The following is a 20,249-nucleotide window of genomic DNA, read 5'->3' on the forward strand; positions in this document are numbered from 1 at the left end:
TCCCACAAGAGTAGGCCTACAACATTGACACATCTCATGCACTACATCAATTCAACAATGGACTGCAATGATCAAGGGATATCGGAATGTTGAATTGCGTGTATGGATTACAAGCTGTCTGGCTGTTCCATACAACATAACCTGGCTGACGTGAGTTTGTTGATGCTGGTTTTCAAGCAGCAGTCTCGACCCCCCCCCCCCCCCCCCCCCCCCACACACACACACACACACACACACACACACACACCATCACCCCCACTTTCTTGGCAAGCGCTCCGGTCGGAAGACGTTCAACAACAATGTTCGAGGCGAGGAATTCGAGCGAGGATTAATGGATCTTTCTTGCGTTACATTTGCATAACAGAACACTCACCATTTCTCACATTTTCTTCTTTCTATCTAAAGGTCCGACCGGCTAAGAAAAGAGATTCAGAGCCAGAAGTCAGACGGAGGAGCATAGCCCCTATTAGGCAGACTGAATTCGGGACATAGTCACATAGGTTAGGACGGACATTGCTGTTCCTTGGAGTGGTTGCACCACTCAAAAATTGCACCCGTGCAAACTGTGACTACACTACACTACTATACTTTTGTTACTGTGTGCGTGTGCGTGTGCGAGAGAGAGAGAGAGAGAGAGAGAGAGAGAGAGAGAGAGAGAGACAGCAGGGTCAATAGGTCGTAGTAGAGGTCAATGACCCCAATCAGCAGGGGTGAATGGGTCATGCTCATACATACATACAGACCTACACACTGGCTCACTTAATGTCAATGGGTGGTGCTCATACAGTGCATAGCCTACAGATACAGGCATACACACAAAGTCACTTAATGGAGGCGGTTGGCACCACTCAACAAAAGTATAGAAACTAATGTTGCGCGCGCCGGCTTTTTGCATAACCCGCCCGCCACGCCCCGCCACAGGAGCCAGCCCGCACCAACCTGCCCCGCAAAACAATATATTAATCAACAACACGCCCGCCCCGCGGCCCGCAAAAACAAAAAAACGCTATTAATATTAAGTATCGCATCATTCGCATTGCATGCATAATCGCATTTGCTTGATTGCCTGACTGACTGAGACTGAGAGACTAGAGAGAGAGGTGACGCCATGACGGTCCCTCGGATGAACATATAAAACTTAAGCCCAACACTTATACACATACGTGACATGACATATAGGCCGCCGCCTATCTGTTTCAGAACGGTTCACTTCACTCGTTTGGGTTGTGCGCGCACTGCAGCATCACCAGCATGCAGTGTAGCTCTCCACTCGAAATGAATGAATCTCTGCATGTTCTCATTTTAGTTTCGATTGTGCCTGCCCTATACTTTGACTTTGTTGCGCGGCGGTGGTACCGCACACCCAAAATAGCCGCTCTACAAGCTCACAACGCGTCGCCGATCCTATAATTCTGTGTATGCGCACTGTGCACGCCTGCATGGTCACGCATTCAATTAAGAAAGATTTAATGCAGATGCACTCATTGCACTGATGACGCCGGCCAGGTTCAGATTCAGAGGGGTGAGAGCCGAGAGGGGAATTGTTTTAACATGCAGTTCAGGACGGAGAGGACACTTTTCTCCGACGGTCAAAAAGGCAGGAGCTAAGCCCCCTTCCATAAGCACAAGATGAACAACAGAACAAGCTGATGATTTCAGCAGGAGGAGTAGGAGAGCAGGTACCGGAATGCTTTTTTTCTACTTTTTTGGGGAAAGGGGGGGTGACCCGCCCCGCCCGCTGCGCGATAATTGCAATGAAAACTTTGACCCGTCCACCTGCCCCGCGGGACAACCCACGGGACCTGCGGGCAACGGGCCGGCCAGCGCATCACTAATAGAAACACTAAATGATTTACAAACAACACATTTCCAACTACTAGAGTCCCATTGCTGCCTGAGAAAGAACTCTAGTTGTTCAACACATGTTATGTGTTCTGATACTTTTAAAGGGCAGTTTTCCTGCATTTGAGGAGCTTCCCATTTCTGTTGGGCCAGATTGGAAGTCCTTACCCCACTGTTTTTGTGGTCAAGTCATCATCTGTTCATGGTAAACTTTAGTTACAATAACTAAATAAAATGTTAACCAATCGTTTATAAAATAAAGAATATAAAAAAGCTTACAGAATGTATTATGAAGATAGACTAGAGAAAGTAGAAAGAATACTCTACAACTCTATCTACATTAAAAGCTAACAATCTGTCGCATCGCAACACGTTGTGAGCTTGTACAGTAGGTAGATTTTGTTTTTCTCTTTTTAATAATTGTGTGAAAACGTGTATTTTTTCACATATGTTTATAATCAATAGAGGTCAAAGTCAATGAAGCGGAGCAGTAATTTACAAAAAAACTAAACCATAAAAAGTTGAAATATGGAGATACAAGGTTTTTGCCCAAAAGCAATAAAATAGCTTTGTAATGAAGTAGCTTGTAGATAAACTCTGGAATGTTGTTTTTTTTATATTTAATTTGGAAGTCAGTGGGGTTTGGATCGGGCTGAAACCTTAACCACAACTAAGTACCGTATTTCTAGATTGTGGTATTGACACTTGTACTCAAGTAAACCCACAATGCAATTGCAACTAGAAAAAGTGCCCTTCTGGGCACAGGTCTCCACCAGGAGGATAGGAATGTGTGTGATGTTTAGCAAAATGTTAATATAAAAATGAGTAATATAAACATGGCTTGGCCTGTTGTAGCGCCACCATGAGGCTGATTAGAAAACTGTCAAGTGGCATTTCTTCCTCAGCCTAGTGGGAATATGCATGCACAGTTTCACCGCAATTGGACGCTGCGTTGAGTAGTTGTGGCGATTTGTAGGCTACAAAACGGGTACAAAGCGGGCTACTCCTGAAAGGTTTAGAAGCCAATCGTAGCCAATGAGGGTGGATTATGAGAAATCAAACAAACCCGTCTTGATCACATGACTATGGAGAGCATGTGTACCGATTTGCGTGAAATTTGGATAAAATATGAAGGAGTAATATCAGAAAATGTGTTTTACATATGTCGGCCTCCTGGTGGCGCTATAAAGAGCAGATGTGAAACTTTCCAGGCAAAGGTTTTTCCTTGGCCTCTAGGGAGTGTGCATACAAAGTTTTACACAGATCCGTGCAGTTAGAGGTAAAAACACTAATCGGCCATTTATAGCGCCACCATGAGGCTGAGTTGAAAATGTTCACGTGGTATTTCTTCCTCTGCCTAGTGGGAATTTCACGGAAATCTCACATGATTTGTTCATGATTTGCAGCATTTTGTTTGAAACTGAGCACTCCTGCGAACTTTGGAAGCCAATCTTAGCCAATCAGGATGGAGTCTGAGAAATCTGAAAGACCCGTTTCATTGAATGGCTCTAGAGAGACTGTGTACCAATTAGCGTGATGTTTGGACAAAATCTGTAGGTGTACTGTCCAAAAACGTGTTTTGCAAAAAGCGCCCTCCTGGTGGTGCTATAACAGGCCGTTCTGGAAATTTTGGGGCAGAGGTTCATCGTTGGCATCCAGGGAGTGTGTGTGCAAAATTTGGCATCGACCGAGTTAACGGTGCCGGAGATTAGCTGTTCACAGACGAACGGACGGACGGACGGACGGACACACGGACACACGGACACACGGACGGACGGAGTGCAAAACATACTCTCTCCCCATGCCTTCGGCCTGGTGGAGACAATTAGCAGCTAGGGGACAGAGGGAGGAAACCTCACTCCCGGCAGTAAGACATTGCCAAGTATTAGTCCAGCTGATTTATAGGACAGACCAAATATGGTACAGCTATCATTGCCTCATGCTAAATGTCATTACAGGTCTCCCAGTTTTTCTCAGAATTCATTTTTGTAGCACATATTGTTGCTGTCCAGAAACCTCTTAATTCCATATTCTAATTCAAGATTATTTGAGCTTGTAGATCTGCTACTTTTGCTATTCTTGACAGAGACAATAAAACCAGGCCTATATCGGTTTAGCAAAATGAGAATAAGCTAATTTATGTCGGGTCTTATACATTTATGCTCCATTGCTGATATGGTCTTCCTTGTCACACACAATTTATGCCCCAGCCCACCATATGACAGTGTTGCACACCCATAATAGCAAACCTATAATAACGCATATAACGCAATAACGCATCCAATGGATAATACTTATGACTTACATCATACGACAAGTAGCTATAAGCAATAATATGTGAACATTTGAATTACTTTTTTTTTTTTTTTTTTTGACAGCCAGCAATGAGTAAAACGCTCCCAATAAATGTAGTCTCTGTGATACATATAGGGGCCACAATCAGTTTCAAAGATGTTCCTAGAAGCTTTGTCATTGGTCGGAAAAAAAACCCGGTCGCAATGACTAACCAATCAGGAAGTAGACAGAGTTTTTAAATTAAAATAAATATATATATATATATATATATATATATATATATATATCGTTTTTAATAATTTAGAGTTTTTAAATGTAAAAACTCTAAATTATTAAAAACAAATTAAAAACTAAATTGCGTTCTTAACATTGTAGGTCATGGAAACACACCTACTGTAAGTGCAACGGGACCAACGGTACCATGCAGGTGGATGTTTGGTTATGACAGGAAAACATCAGGAGTGTGTGAGAACCTCTCTCCTCATATGGCCTATTCTCATGCAACAGCAGATGAAGAATTTGGTGTGCTCCTAAATCAAAAGCGATGATGATGTCGATTTAAATCAGCCGGAATGAAAACAAGCAGAAGAAAGCGATCGGTGCCATATATTCTTTCACCGCGGGGCAATAGTGCAGCACAGTCATTGATGCATGCTTAATTTAGGCCTACTTGAACGCTATAGTGAAAAACTTCTGCTGCAACAGGAGATGGTTTTTTTTGGATATGTCTTCACGTCACGTTTTGTCGATTAGTTAGTGGTAACAATGAGGTAGAAATGTAAGCATGCACACTGCTAAAAACATTTCCAAACAATGTAGTCACTCGGTGCGTTTCTCATGCATATCCCATGAGATTGAATGAGCAATGAACAGCAGAACGATCCCCTCCCCTCAATCATTTGGTTTCTGTATTTATAATCAATGTTCTGTCGTCTGTTTTCTAGCCCCCACAACATGTTACAACTCTTTCTCAACTCCCTTTCTCTTTACTTGACCTTGATAACAAACATAGCGACCTCATAATCAACTTAACATCGATTTGCATTACTTCCCCCTGTGAGAGAGAGTCTTTGTTTCTCTGTCACTGGTGTGAAACACATCTAAACACGGGCCGTGATTTGACATAATGTGTGTGGAATATACAAAAAGGCAGCTTCATTGACTTTTCGGCGCATTTTTCCTGCCTGACATTGTTGACTTTAAACATAAGCAGCAAATTGCTCACATGTGGAGGTAGTGCACTGTGCCACATCCAGTGACACAGCCATCCATTAGAAGGCAGACTTATACTTTGCCGTGTGACAGTGGTGCACAGCGGAAATAACCAATTCATAAGCTCACAGTGTGGCGTGTCCGCATCACGCTTTGAGTTTATAAATCGGCTAATTTGGGGTGTGCGGCGCCATCGTACGATATAAGCGATTAAGCATACATTTGGCATAAAGAGAGACTTCCCATAACCTGGGCTGGAAGAGCCTGTTGGTTTGTACATAATAAACAATGGCAGGCCATGAGAATATTAGCAAAAGCAATAGGAAAACAAGCTTTCAAGGATTTCCCCCTTGCAAAGTGAAGCCATCTGTTGTTACCATCTACAATGAGTGGACTTTGAACACATCTTTGGTTCAGATCCATTGGTGCTTTGCACTCTTGCATCGAAGCCAGCTTCCCCCTGACGGAATTCTGACGCATCCTTTGAAAACAACATTCCTTTGTGGGTGATCTCACACGGCAACCTTAAATGGCCGTTTCAAAAACTAAGTGACTGTGTGACATCCTAATTTATTCCCCTAATTCTCCTGCATGATGATAGCCTGGCTCCAGCCCTGAATCGCTACCATTAAAAAGATATGTCCTGGCGATTCTGAAGTGAAACGAAATGTAAATTCAGACTGAGTGTCAGGCTCGCATGATGATGGTTTTCTTTTACATCTGAAGCTCTCAAATACGCTGCTAATCGGTTTCTATTCGATATTTAAAGTTATCCCTTCCCTGCAGATTTCCACTCACCTTTTCAAAGTGAATTAAAGTGAATACAGTATTTCCAGATGCAGTGCATTAACACAGGTGTATGTTTCCAACAGTATAGTAGAATTTCAGTGTACGTTTTTGAACAGCAGTATAGAGCATATAGTCACTGGAAAAACTTGTATGTGATTGTTGCATTAATAACCTAGTTCTATCAGGACACTAAAAGTCGTGTTTTTGTCATTGTTAAAAAAAAAAGTTAAATTATGAACCCTAAATATTTTCAGCAAGTGGACATTGTGGCCAAATGACCATTAGAGCAAACTAAGTTCATGGCGTCTATACAAAGAGGTGGACTGTAGCTGTAAATGCCCACGGGAAGAAAAGATAATAACCTGTGTTCCAATGGATCCAAAGTAGTAGTAATTATGCAAGCTCTTAATACTTGTCATTGGCTGAATATTGATAAAATGAACAGACACACTTAACCACTTTAAACCTGTCATCCCTCCCTATTGACGATATTCAGACCGCGGCCATCTTGCCAGCAAGGTGCTAACTAGGTGCAACTTCCCATTGACAGCCCATTCATCCAAACACAAAATTCCTATCTAATTGTATTTAAACAACGTCAAACTCACCAACATTGCAGCTGTATACGGAAAGCATGAATTATCCTCTTTCAATCTGTAAAGTTTTTGTTTCATAAAAATCCACCGTAGACATGCTGGAGTGCTGGAGTTTGGAAGTGCTTGTTGAATATCACTCAACAGCCCATGAAACAAACACTTTGCAGATATAGTACAGCTGCAATGTTGGTGAGTTTGACGTTGTTTAATACCATCAGATGGGACTTTTCTGTTCAAAGGAAGGTTGCACCTAGTTAGCACCTTACTGGCAAGATATCGTCAATATGGTCATTTGAAGGCCAATAATACTGTGGACAATCTACAAGCTCATACTGCATGGCGATGTAACGCGCTGTGGGCTTGTAGATTGTCTATTTCTTTCTTTTTTGAAGTTTGCTACTTGTTTGGAAATACTACTTACTTTTTTAAGTATATTTTGATGCCAATGCTTTTGTAGCCTACTTTTTATTCCAGTAAAATTGAATACAGGACTTTTACTTGTATTTCTACAATGTGGAATTGCTACTTTTGTTTTTAATTAATTTTAGTAGAAAAAAGTAGAAACATTCGAGTACTACTTCTACTACAGTCTGGAAGTGGAATATGAGAAAGCGCTCAGCATACATTTATGAATGCAAACGTTTCGTTATTAATTCAACCGCCGTCCTTTTGAGTTCTAAAAGTGAGAGCAGTGTGATAATTTAAATGCAACTGTTGAGAACAAACACCTGTTCTCCTCCTGTCTGCAGAAGAAAGCCAGCACCGTCTCCCCAAAGATTTATAGCTCACAGCCAGGTGTGATGCTGGTATCTGGCTCAGCCCTGAGCAGCCAGAGATGTGAGGAAAGCTTTCAACAACTTTAGTTGAGAGCAAGAACTAAGTGAACTTAAGCCTTAACATAGTTCTGTGCACTTGGAGCGTTCACATTGCTTGAGAGGACCTCCCATGTATTCTCTGTTCCTATTCTACTAATAGTAATGTTTTAATAGAAATTTATATTTCTGTTAAAACATATTGTATATTCACAGAATATTCACTTGTATATTTCACAATTCTTGAAATAGGAATAATATATCATAACAATTGAATAGGGCTTAAATAGTTAAAGCTGTAACTTTCCTCTTCTACCCCGGATTTGAAACAGGATACCCTGCGTAAGTGCTGATTTTCTTACCATTGAGCTAATAATGAATTGAATCTTCACATTCAGGTCAATATTTGTATCAAACCAGAAACAGGATATTGTATGAACATACTCTACGATACAGATTTATTCATAAAAACGTTACATACTGCCGCTTTAATTGATTATGTAATGTATATGTGTGGCGTGCCCGTGGGCTTCAGGGAGACACCAAATGTGTCTTTTGGTGTCTTGAGTTGAAAGGTTTTGGGAACCATTGCATTAGATTAGCTATAGGCCTATCTCACAGCCCGCTTTCCACGCCCACTTCCGGTAAATAGTGGTGTCTTTAACATGAGCATTTACACGTTTTTTTCTCTGGAGAATCTAAGTACATTTTCTAATGTAAAAATGTGACAGACCAATATTATTATGAAGCAAACAAGATGGTAAATCAGGTCGAACAGATAGAACAAACCTTACCTTGAGAAAACAAAAGTTGTAGACTTCTTAAATTACCTCTGTTAACATGTAGCGTCTATGGAGTGACGTCACGCTATCACCACTAACCCGAAAGGGGGCGTATTTAGGGGGGCGGGGAAATTCTGTGAGATAGGCTTATTAGATAACCTATGTGTAGAAAGTTATACATTTGGCCAGTGTCATGCTTGAGAAAAGGACATGTCGTAGTTACCCAGATGGTTAGGGTTCGTCTAGGCTGGACAAGAAGTTAAGAACTGCTGCTGAAAAGTGTCTAAGCAAATCATTCTCAGGGCATGAAAACTGTCCTTTGCCTACCTGTACAACAGAAGACCCGCTCTACAGGTATAGACGCTTTGGGCTGTATAGTTCTCTTCCTAGCTTTTCTCTTTGTGAGATGAAGGGCTCATCCTCTGGAACTGGAGGCCTAGTGAGGTCAGAACATCAGAGAGAAAGAGAACGCAAAATCAGTGGAGGGAAGACATTTTGTATACGTATATACACACAGGACTAATTCCTTTATATACCATTGTGAGCTTGTAGATCTGGCTTAACATTTACACTGAAATTTCCGATGTTTAAAGATGGAGTGCCGTTCTATTTTGCATGTGTCTATGGAGTTAACATTACTCTCTAATAGACCCCCAGGTGTGGTTATAATATTCAAATGTGTCTTCCCTGTGTATTTTGGTTTCTTTCTGAAAGCTGAAAGCCTTTCAGTCAAAAGGCCCAATCGAAATAACACAATTTTAGTGACATCATAACCCTAACCCCTCCCATATTATCATACAACAACAGGTGTGGGCGAGGCTTAATTTCAGGTGGGTGGTGCCAACGTGAAAACCAGGTACCGGTATACTTAATGAACTGGTGGGTGTGGCCACATAAAAACATAATTTTAACACTTTCTGTACACTTTTTTGAAAGAAACCTTTCTCCTACTATAATCATAGTACCTGATGATCATGCTTTAGGGGGGGGGGATCACGGCACTCCATCTTTAAGCATGCTTCCTGGGTGATGATGTTGTCGTCAATCAATTAATCTGTCCTGTTCTGTCCTGAACATATACCAAACGTGTCACTATAATAGTTTATAATGGTAGTAAGCAACAGGCTTCATCAGGGACTCCAGAGCCAATCAGGCAACTATTAAAAAATCAAAGCGGAAAACAAAAGAACAATTTACAAAAGCAGTGATTGACCCGACTTGTGTTTTCTTGGAAATAATGACCGTGATGATAATAACCATGATGAAATTTCATCTTCATCACTTGCCATGTGATAAAATAATAGCTGTGATGTAATTTCATCTTCATCACTATTATCTGTTAAAGAAGGACACTGATTAAAGAACGATTTGTTCACTTTGTTATTACTGCATTGTTCCTTTGTTCGACGCTGGACTGTCTGTCAGGCCACCTTCTGTGAGACTTGGAATTTACTCCACTGTCTGAGGTGGTAGCGTCTAGAGCAGCAGATTTCAAATTTCAAAAACACACGAAGAAGTGGGGACCAAATGATTATTATATTATAGCTCTATAGAGTTGTTTTGACAGCAATATCATCAGTGTTGAACCAACCCATCGTTATATCGCTCTGGTCGATACATCGGTCATTATGTGACTTTTTTGACAACATCGTTATCGTTTGACGACAACATCAGGTTCATCCTGCTGGGAACATGAATACATTTAGAACGTTTCGTAGGAATCCTCCCACTAGATTGAGATAACTATAGTGTGCAAGTTATGAAATGAAAAGTGACTTTGACAGTTAGCTAAACAAATTAAGCAATTTCAATATGTTTGGGTTCGGCTCAACTTACAATGTTATGGTCTCAATTATTCGCAGATTAGAATAAATAATTACCAGACGGTTAATTGCTTGCAGCCACGCTCGCACGCACGTATTGAAGATTACCATATTGCACTTGATAATGGTAAACATCACGGGAAATGTGCAGATGTGTAGTATTGTTTGTCATTTTGTTGTCAATTGCCTGTGGGGCTTTCTTTTTTTTAATTATTCACAGCAGATGTTTAACATTTAACAGCATTAGACAAGTGTTTCAAATGAGTAATTATCAGCCTACTGTATGAGCCATTTGTTATTGTCCCTGACGGCCACATATGGCATGAGAATGTGAACCGCTCATGAATGATACATTTATACAAACTTAATTCAAGGCCAAGTGCATCAACTATCCTACAACTGGGACTTAAACATTAATGTAATGTCATGTCTTTCTTTCTTTCCTTTTTTTGTTTTTTTGTCTTATGGAAAAGGATGAAACTCAGCTGATATTGACAGTTTTGCATTGCACTACAACTGTGCACGTTTATGAATAATTGATAGGAACTTTTTTATACAGTATGTGAACGTCAGAAAATACGGTACTCATTAACATGAATCCATTATTGCGACCAAAGGTCGCAGTTAACTATGAAATTGTGCGTTTTTCGTCACTCAAAATCCGTTTTCATCACTCGAAATCCCCATACATGGGGAAAGCCCCCATATATTGTGCCCAGGTCTCGTGACATCACTATGATGTCATCATCCCCATACATGGGGAAAGCCCCCATATATTGTGCCCAGGTCACGTGACATCACTATGACATCATCAGGGATATTAAGCCCATATACGGGAATGTCCCCATATAAGGTCACGCATTGTGATATCACGTCTAGTCACGTCTCCAAGACACGCTATATACTGTATGGCCATGAACCCTGGCCATGAACCCTTGTCCATACCAGTTGATCCCAGGGCCCTCATCAAACCCTGTACACTCAAGACACACTCATCTCCATAGCTGACCTGTTCTGACATTCCATATTATGATCTGACCTCACCACACGCTGTACACTCAAGACATGCTCCATATATGGCAAGTGCATGCGACCACGCCCTAGAGGTCGCTTCTCGCCCTCAGGCGTCTTACTGGTTAGTAAAGATAATGTGTAAAGGAAAAAGAAAAACATTTAATTTACACAATACTGATTATAGTGCCCAAACAAACACCCCTTTTAAACCCATTATTAAGACCAGGAAAGCCTACAAGTAACCTTTAAAACATAAATCATCTGTCATTTAGATGTCACCATGTATATAGCTACAGGACTTTTGTATAAAATAAATAAATAATTCAAAATAGAAAAAAATCTGAAAACTTAGGTTAGGATTTAGAAGGCATTGTTACAAGAGATGTTTGATAAGATATGGGGACGGTTTATCCAATATATTACGGTTAATGATTTATCTTATTTAATGGTGGAAACTGAAAATGTCTAATTGTATTCTCTGCAGCTATTTGGTCTTGTGGCCATAAGGACTCTGTATGTTGTTGTTACCAGTCTAAGTGCCCTTATTTTGATATACTGTATTTATATGTATGTACTGTATGTTTGTTTTGGTTTTTGTTTTGTTTTTTAAGTAATTGTATTGTCTGATGTATTATGTATTGTTCTGTTGTATTGTCTGTTTGTACAAAAAAAAGAAAAATGCAATAAATATATTGTTAAAAAAATATAATATAAAAAAAATATAAATAAAAGAAGGCATTGTTACAATCGGCCTCAGGTCTAAATGGGTTAAGTCCTTGGCCTTAACAACATAAAAGCCCCCTGGTCTATGACATATCTATGACAGATAGATCTACAGCTTGTAGATCAACTATTTTCCCCAAAATGTTTGCCTACTTTCGGTGAAGGTTCACCTACTTGGGCAATATAATAGGGACGCTTGGGTTCATGTGGTTAAGAGTACACACATTAGAAAGTGAAATCCCTTATTCACATTAGTGCAAAGTTTAACTTTCATGCCCGGTCAATTTCTGACTTTGAATGTGTGGAGTTTGGATAAACATTGCTCATTTAAGCACATCAATACACTATTATTGCTCATTTAGACACATTAATAAACGATGTAGCCTACTTTTTCCATTAAACTCCTGGTTACTCCAAATGTATTACCAAATTGAGTCCATTTCCTCTGATCAACAATGACATCAATGTTGTGTTTGTTTTGGTTGCTCTGAAGCTAAGGACATAGATACCGGTATGTGTTCAGGGGAGGGAGCAGCAGTTATAATGACCGAAGAGATGACCAAGAGTTGACTTTGAGATGACGCATGATGGAAATAACAGAAATATGACTGGCACGTCACTTAGGGATGACATCACATCCACCCACGCAGGTTACTAAATCCATCCGGTGACAGAGTACCATAGTATACATTTTATTGACAGGTGAAATGAGATGTAGCTGATCATTTATGGTCAACATAAGCAGTTCTCAAACCTGTTTGTGCCAATGGCCCCCATATTGGTATATAGAGTATGCATGACATTTCCACCGGGACACGCCCCCCCTCATCTAGACTGAGTGGAAAAACATTGAACAGAACGGAGCATTGGAGTTTGGAAGCGCTCATTGGAAATCACTCAACGGTCCTTCGTGCTACCAAAAAAAAGCTCACCACACAATCCAAGTCTAGTCGCCAGCGGGCATGTGCACGAAACAAGCACGTGCGCAACAATTTAATTGGACCGCGCCTGAGAAAATACGGACCCCGATTTGATTTTTTTTGCCAGGGACCCCCAGAAGAGAAGATATATGTTTTTCAAAAATGATGCAAAACTTGTCAAATATTTCCTTATTATGTACAAAATGAGGAATAATTTCACTACCATTTCACCAGCTACAAGTTAGCCCAATGAGACAATGTATAGGTGGTATTCCCTCCCCTGTGGTTCTCAGGGCTCAGGGCAACCCCTACACATATTTCTCACTTTTCACTATAGCACCTTGAATTTAATAGTTAGCAATTAGCATACTTTACTACATTGATTAAACATAACAGTATGATAAGCCCAACTATAACACTTTTACTTGACATTTAAACTAAATTCAATTACACAGGATGTTGTTCAACTCCAAATATGTGGCAACCTTTGAGAAAGCCCTGCACTTAAACAGTTGTAGAACACTGTACTAAATCGAAAAAATCTCTCTTATGGGGGTCCCTGCCTGGCACAAAACCACAAGGATCTGTTGCCTATTTGGGGGTCCTTGACATGAAAATGTTTGAGAATGACTAGTCTACAACATTCAGTACCATGCCGGTATACGGAAAAGTGAGGTATCGTGCAGGTTCAAATGTTCAACAGAGCAACGGCTAAAACCTCCACAGGAGGGAGCATGGCTTTTGGATTCTCCCGGACAGGAAATACTGAAGCAATTCCCTTGAAATATATGGTTCTGACCTGGTCTGTGAAGGCATTGCCCAAGAGAACACTGAAAACAAGGTCAAACAAGACTGGACTGTCATCAGTCAGCACAAAGCTCCCCTTGTAGTACAGCGGATTACCAAAAAATTGTGCACTTTTTCAAAAAAGCATGAAACTTTTACCATAGTTAGATGATACCATGAGGTGTATTTTCAGATGTGGAGTCAAGTCAGATTTGACCCCTGAGGCCCGGTAGAGCATAATATGTGACCAATACCCATAACATCCTATATAAGGCAAAAAAGTCCAAATTTCATCATTCTTTAAGTAGCATGTGACATATGAAACTAGGGTGATTTCATGATGCTGAATCCATTCCAAGCATTAGTTTTGCAAAAAAAACACTCATTGGGCTAAAAACGGCCAATGCCGTCATCACAAATTGATGATGCCAGCACATTTGGGCAAGTGGGCATGGCCGTTTTAAGCCCAATGAGTGTTTTTTTGCAAAACTAATGCTTGGAATGGATTCAGAATCATGCAAACACCCTAGTTTCATATGTCACATGCTACTTAAAGAATGATGAAATTTGGACTTTTTTGCCTTATATAGGATGTTATGGGTATTGGTCACATATTATGCTCTACCGGGCCTCAGGGGTCAAATCTGACTTGACTCCACATCTGAAAATACACCTCATGATATCATCTAACTATGGTAGAAGTTTCATGCTTTTTTGAAAAAGTGCACAATACCTCTTGTATTGGGGTATAAGCCGCTGTACTATTGCCTGTTATTGTAATTTAGTGCATCAAAACTGCACCACATTGTTTAGGGTCAGCTCCTTGTGATATATCTGCTATCGATTCAGATATGGTATTGCATTATACGGTAATTCTTCAGAAAAGGCGGACATAAAACTTTAGTATTACTTTCTGGTGTGGTTATGGGTCATTGAAAGACAGAAAATATCATAACACTGTCCGTTACCTATAAAATATGGTCATTAATTTACAAAACAGGAAATACATTTTGATTAAAGGGGAATACCACTCATTTTCAACATTGTCGTTGTACTCTTTGGCTTATAGACCGACATGATGTCACTGATCACATGACCCCAAGTCACTATCATTGGGCAGAAACCTCCTATCTCCATATTCTGACATTTTGTGTTTTTTCGTAAATTAACGCCCTACTTGATTATACTACAGTATCACTGTAGTGTCTCAAGCTCAAAACGCAGCGCGAAGCAACATGTTCTGAGCTTGTAGATCTGCTACTTTTGCATTTTTGAATTTGAATCCTGAAAAGTAACGGTTCTGGACATATGAGGTTTCCACCCGACAGAGACTATAGAGTTTAATAGACTAGCCTATATAAAGTTTAAGTGATTAATTGAATGAAATAAAGATGTGGTTTTCTCCAGAACACAATTTGCTCTCAACTTACCATGTCAAGACTTAAGACATAAAATATGCACTATTCATCAGTCAAATATCAACAGCGTGGTCACTATGAAAATGCTCGCTCTGGAACAGTAGGGACAAAGCCAGATTTAGCCCAAGCCGTTGTTCCATTATGGAATTACAACCAACTGAGACCTGCCTCCTTGGTGGCTTGTGATGCTTGGCCGAGAGAAACGCAAACCGCTATTATCTGTGGATACCTTACTGCCTGAGTCTGACATGAGACGTGATGTAAAGGCTTAAATTGTTCCCAGGCAAACATTTGAGGCGTGGGGGGGGTCGGTTGCTGTCCTTACAAAATCTTATTTTTGGCAAAGAATGCTGGCCACTTAATTTTTCATTCACACCTCTGACCTGATGGCGGGGAATGAAGGAGAAAGCGTGCAATGCCTGGGCAGCCGGGAGGATACAGAGCGTGGACAGCATGAAATTCCACAGCCGAGTTACTCAGGATTCCTCCATTTGCCAGATTCTTGTTCTACTGTATATATTCTCAGTGACTGAAGCAGGGCAATCTGTAGATGGGAGAAACAATACGGACCCAGTAAAGATTACATAGGAGTTTTGTTACAAAGCCACAGTTGGCTCAGTCACAGTTGTAACTGTAACTGCTGGTTGTACTATGGTCTCATAAAGCCTGGTATATACTTGATACTATTTTTCTAACCATTTACTAGGAGTGAGGAATCTGATCGTTTCAAGGACGGGGGAGCGCTCAACATACATTTGTGTAATTTAGAATAGGGCTCCAACTATTGATTTATGTGTGCGAGAGGGTGAATGTAAAGCACTTTGGACATAGAGATAGAGATGCACCATTTACCAGTAAAGGCTTGATAGTTTCCACTCCGACCCAGATCTGCCTAAAATGTATTATTTCTGAGTGGTGCAACCATAGGGTGCAGCTTCTCCAATGCCCAGCATTGTCCGTCCCTGTTGGTGTCCCTGTGTCCCTATGTTTAGGGTACCAACAGGGGGCACTGTTGCACCACTCACTTCAGACAGGTCTGATTTTTTTTCCTACATGGTACAGATACTCTAGCCAAAAGGTGTTTCCATAATTTCAGATAAAAAATTATCCAGCAGAACATTACAGAGTCTGAGATACCTCACATGGGATAGTTTGTCAGAGACAATCTGTATGCGGCTTTGTTCTAATCTAATGTGAGTTCACATCATCCGTCTGTTCAATTCTCTTTCATCATGTTAAAACACATCTGGTACTATCCAGTGTGGTGTTGCAGCTGAATGATGGCTTACCTGTGTGCACTTCAACAATGCAGCTTGTTTCTCAACGATTTAACGCTTGATTCATTAATAGCCAGCCACACATCTCCCATGTACAATTATCTCCATTATGAATCTCACTTATCCCAAGTTGTTAGATCCGAATGAGATGAAAGTACAAGTTATCTGGATGATGGATCTGCAATTCTGCATACAATGTAAGATACATATTGTATTTTAATTATTATTTTAAGGCATAATATTAACCTCACAAATTCTCCGTTCTGGGCATGTCATAATAGGCATGTCCATTATGTGAAAACACACACACACACACACACACACACACACACACACACACACACACACACACACACACACACACACACACACACACACACACACACACACACACACACACACACACACACACACACACACACACACACACACACACACACACACACACACACACAGAGCTTGTAGATCAAATACTTTCAGCTGAGAGATTGTGTAGAGCAGTGGTTCTCAAACTTATTTTTTATTTCAAGGACCCCCATAAATCTGAAAGTGTACAAATAGATTTTGTTCACAGAGTTACAGACCTGTAATATAAGAGTCCCTGGACCACACTTTCAGAACCAAAAAAGGAGAAGTCCCAAGTAAAGACCCCAGAGGGACCCTCGTCAACTTAGTATATCGGGTTTAGTGGTTGATCTACTCACTTCAGACAGGACAAACGTTACCTTCATTACAGTTACCGTTTGCGACAGACACAACATCTACAGTAACAGTTAGCATTGTATCCACACAATAAAGAATACAATAAAATAAAAAAGACTGTCTAACTGATAACGTCCCAAACGTTTTCTCACAATGTCTGACAGCGGTTTCTTGGACAGCTGTTTAACAGAAAGCATGTGCACATCAGCGCCAAAGACAACACAAAATAGGGAGCGAGGGAAAGTGAGAAACAAAGACCGTCACATACGTATATGGAGTGGGCTTTAGTTCTCCAATTTGTCACAGATCCACCCCAGAACCGACAGGACTTAGTGGGGTGGGGAACATGGCATATGTGGGGCTTTCATAAAACGCGAACAAAGTACAATTTCTTCAGTTCTATTCTACAGTACATGATAGGTGGCATTCTAGAATGGTCTCTCGTATGGAGTACTGGATTTTATATCAGTTGTTTTCACAGCTGTTGCTCTCAGAAACTTGACCTAGGGGAATTTATTGTATTAACTCATTCATTGCCGGACCGTTCAATAGTTAATGCATTGAAAATACCATGCTGGCCGATGTGGAAGAAGAACGACAGAGAAGCCGACATAAAGGCATTTCTAAAAGTGCAATAACATTATTTATCCCACGATTTTGTAACCCATTTTTCACCCGGTGCCAATTGCCTAAGCTGTAATCCTGGGCGCTACTCTCCCACTGCCAACCTGGGGAGAGTCCTGAACTGAGCTTCAATGCATGAGGAGTGAGCAGGCCGCTTTTTATCACCTGACAGGAAGTTTTGTCGGTAGGACGTAGCGTGTGGATGGAACGCGCTATTCCAACCGGTTCCTTTCCCCCATCAAGCTGACCAGGGGGAGCGCATATAGAGACCAGGTTAATGCATTTTTTGTGAGGGTAGCTACCCTAGGGGACACGGGGAGAACATGCAACTCCAGGACACTTTCGCCAACACTGGGTGCTGATGAGAGCACAACCCCAGTGCAAACAGCGTCCCCAGTAGGAATCGAACCTGGGATCTTCTAGCTGTGAGGCGCAGGCGCGGAACTACCGGGGGGAGGGGGGGTTTCCCCCCGGCCCGTGACTCCAGGGGGCTGTCAGATGATCGATCGATCGATACCCATTCAAAGCATTATCTCTCAGGGCGCTACACATCCAAACACACACAAACTAGTGTTGACTAATCATTACAAGTATAGCTCTTATTTTGAAGAGGAAGATCATGATCGCTTGATCATGATCAGAGCTCCTGTGCTCCAGACTGTATGACGAAAACATTTGAAATTTACGAGAGGAACAGTCTGTCCATGCGAGACTACCAAGCCCCCAAATGTTATGGCACCATTTTAAACTAAGTAGTACAACTAAGTGAATATTTCATATGTAGCAACATACAGTTAGGCATACAGTATAGGCCAGGGCCACAACGCAGCCAACTGTAACTGAAAGGCCAGAACTGCAAATAATGCAATCTTCTTTTGAATTCCCAGACATGGGTCATATTTTGCCTATTAATATTCCAAGCCAAAACATATCCCTTTGAAACACTCCTTGCTATGATTAATGGCTTTGGATTGAGCGCAAATCCCTCAGAATTCCAGGGGTGGTAAGCATTCTTCTAAAGTCAAGAACGCTGGGAAAATATGCTCTCTGTTAGCTGAATTTTCCATCTTTTAAATCATGCACAAGTCTAAATTATTTTTTTCTTAATTCTTTCTATATGCCACTTGCCTTGAGGTGAGTGTTTTTCATTTTTTTCCCAAGAGTGTATAAAATGTAATAAAACGTAATAAAAACGTAATAAAACGTGTATCTTGTCAGTTCCTTCCTGTTGCAAATGCATCAATAAATCCCAGTGTTGGAAGAGAAGTACTCATATTTATATATTTCTTTTACTTCAGTAAAAGTACATGTATCAATACTCAGTAAAAAGAGGAAAAGAAAGTATTCGGTATTTCATATATCGGTATTTCATATTGACTTGAGTAAAAGTACAAAAGTATCTTGGCATCAATTACCAAAAGTCAAAGTAGGCCATATGTAGAAAAGCCAATTTCATGTACATACAAATCTTTTTAAAATAGAAATCTACAAGATCACGATGCTCAGCTATTTTCTAATAGCCACAGGCTAAAGTGTTTAATGCATGTTTTGTAATAATAATCAAAAGTAACTAAATCATTAAAGTGTCGTAAAGGTACAATATTTGCCTAGTAAAGTAAATATAGCCTATACTACAGTAAAGTCAAAGTATTCAAATAAATATATTTACCATAGTTGATCACACTTAATTTTGTCCACTCGTAATTTAGGTCAAAGTTTCGCAAACTTATCAGGCTGCGACCCTCAAATGATAAATCATATGTGGGGACCCCAGACCCCCCACCCCGACAAGCACTTGGCATTACACTTATGTTCCTGTAGCCTATGTTGGTTTGTTTACAGTTGAGTGCATGAGACATATTAACCCAATTAAGGCTATAAAGAAAGAGACATAGCCTTATCTTGCGCCAGCCCTATTAGGCCTACCCCTTTTAAACTATTTTAAAATAAAATAGTTAGTTGAACAAATAGTGAAAAAATGGCAAATAAGTTCAGGGATAAGGTCAATTTCAAAGGGGTATTGGGTGGCGCAAGATTTAGCCCCCCAGAGTCGAATCCGTCCACAGTTCCAAGTTAATAACAATGAACAATGCTTGTCAAGTACTTATTAATAGGAGAGCTTACCTGTTCGAACTTGACTTGATGTTTGTTTAGGACTGTTTTGGTACACACAGTAGCTAGGCCCACCCTAAGTAAACTAAACTTTTAAATAAAATAAAGACGGAAAACATATGCTAATGCTAATTACCGTTTAGTAGGCTAAACACTGGTCTGGTACACACTGGTCTGGTACTGCACCTGTACAAGGCAAGATGGGAGATAAAGACGTAGTTAATTAATTCATTAATTAAGACTGCACCATCAGACCATCATTCACTGAAAACAGGTCCCAGGTGTGCGCAACTGCGCACCTCATGGCGCACCTGCGCACTCGTCTTGTCGCAGCTGCAGTTGTCGGCCTACCGGATTGGATTGGAAGCGTGTGTGTGCGCGCGCGCGCGCGTGTGTGTGTGTGTGTGTGTGCGTGTGTGTGTGTGTGCGCGCGCGCTATAATAGGTGGATATCATCCCAACATGAGTGTGAAACATGAATGATGGTATTCTACCCCCACCTGGTGGCCAGATATAACAACAA

The 20,249-nt window shown here is 40.7% G+C and overlaps 1 long non-coding RNA gene across 1 annotated transcript in view; it reads right to left on the bottom strand.

Moving 5' to 3' along the window:
- The window catches only part of LOC306932747, a 48,037-nt gene extending 27,997 nt beyond the window's left edge, over nucleotides 1-20,040 (bottom strand). The window contains exons 1-3 of the long non-coding RNA XR_013791155.1: nucleotides 19,740-20,040; nucleotides 15,396-15,556; nucleotides 8,656-8,764 (exon numbers count right to left, since the gene is read on the bottom strand). This is a non-coding gene — a long non-coding RNA (uncharacterized lncRNA). The remainder of the gene's footprint in view (nucleotides 1-8,655; nucleotides 8,765-15,395; nucleotides 15,557-19,739) is intronic.
- Nucleotides 20,041-20,249: the final 209 nt, after the last annotated feature.

The sequence above is a fragment of the Electrona antarctica genome (assembly GCF_951216825.1).
Source record: "Electrona antarctica genome assembly, chromosome: 11".
In the NCBI taxonomy this organism is placed as follows: Eukaryota; Metazoa; Chordata; class Actinopteri; order Myctophiformes; family Myctophidae; genus Electrona; species Electrona antarctica.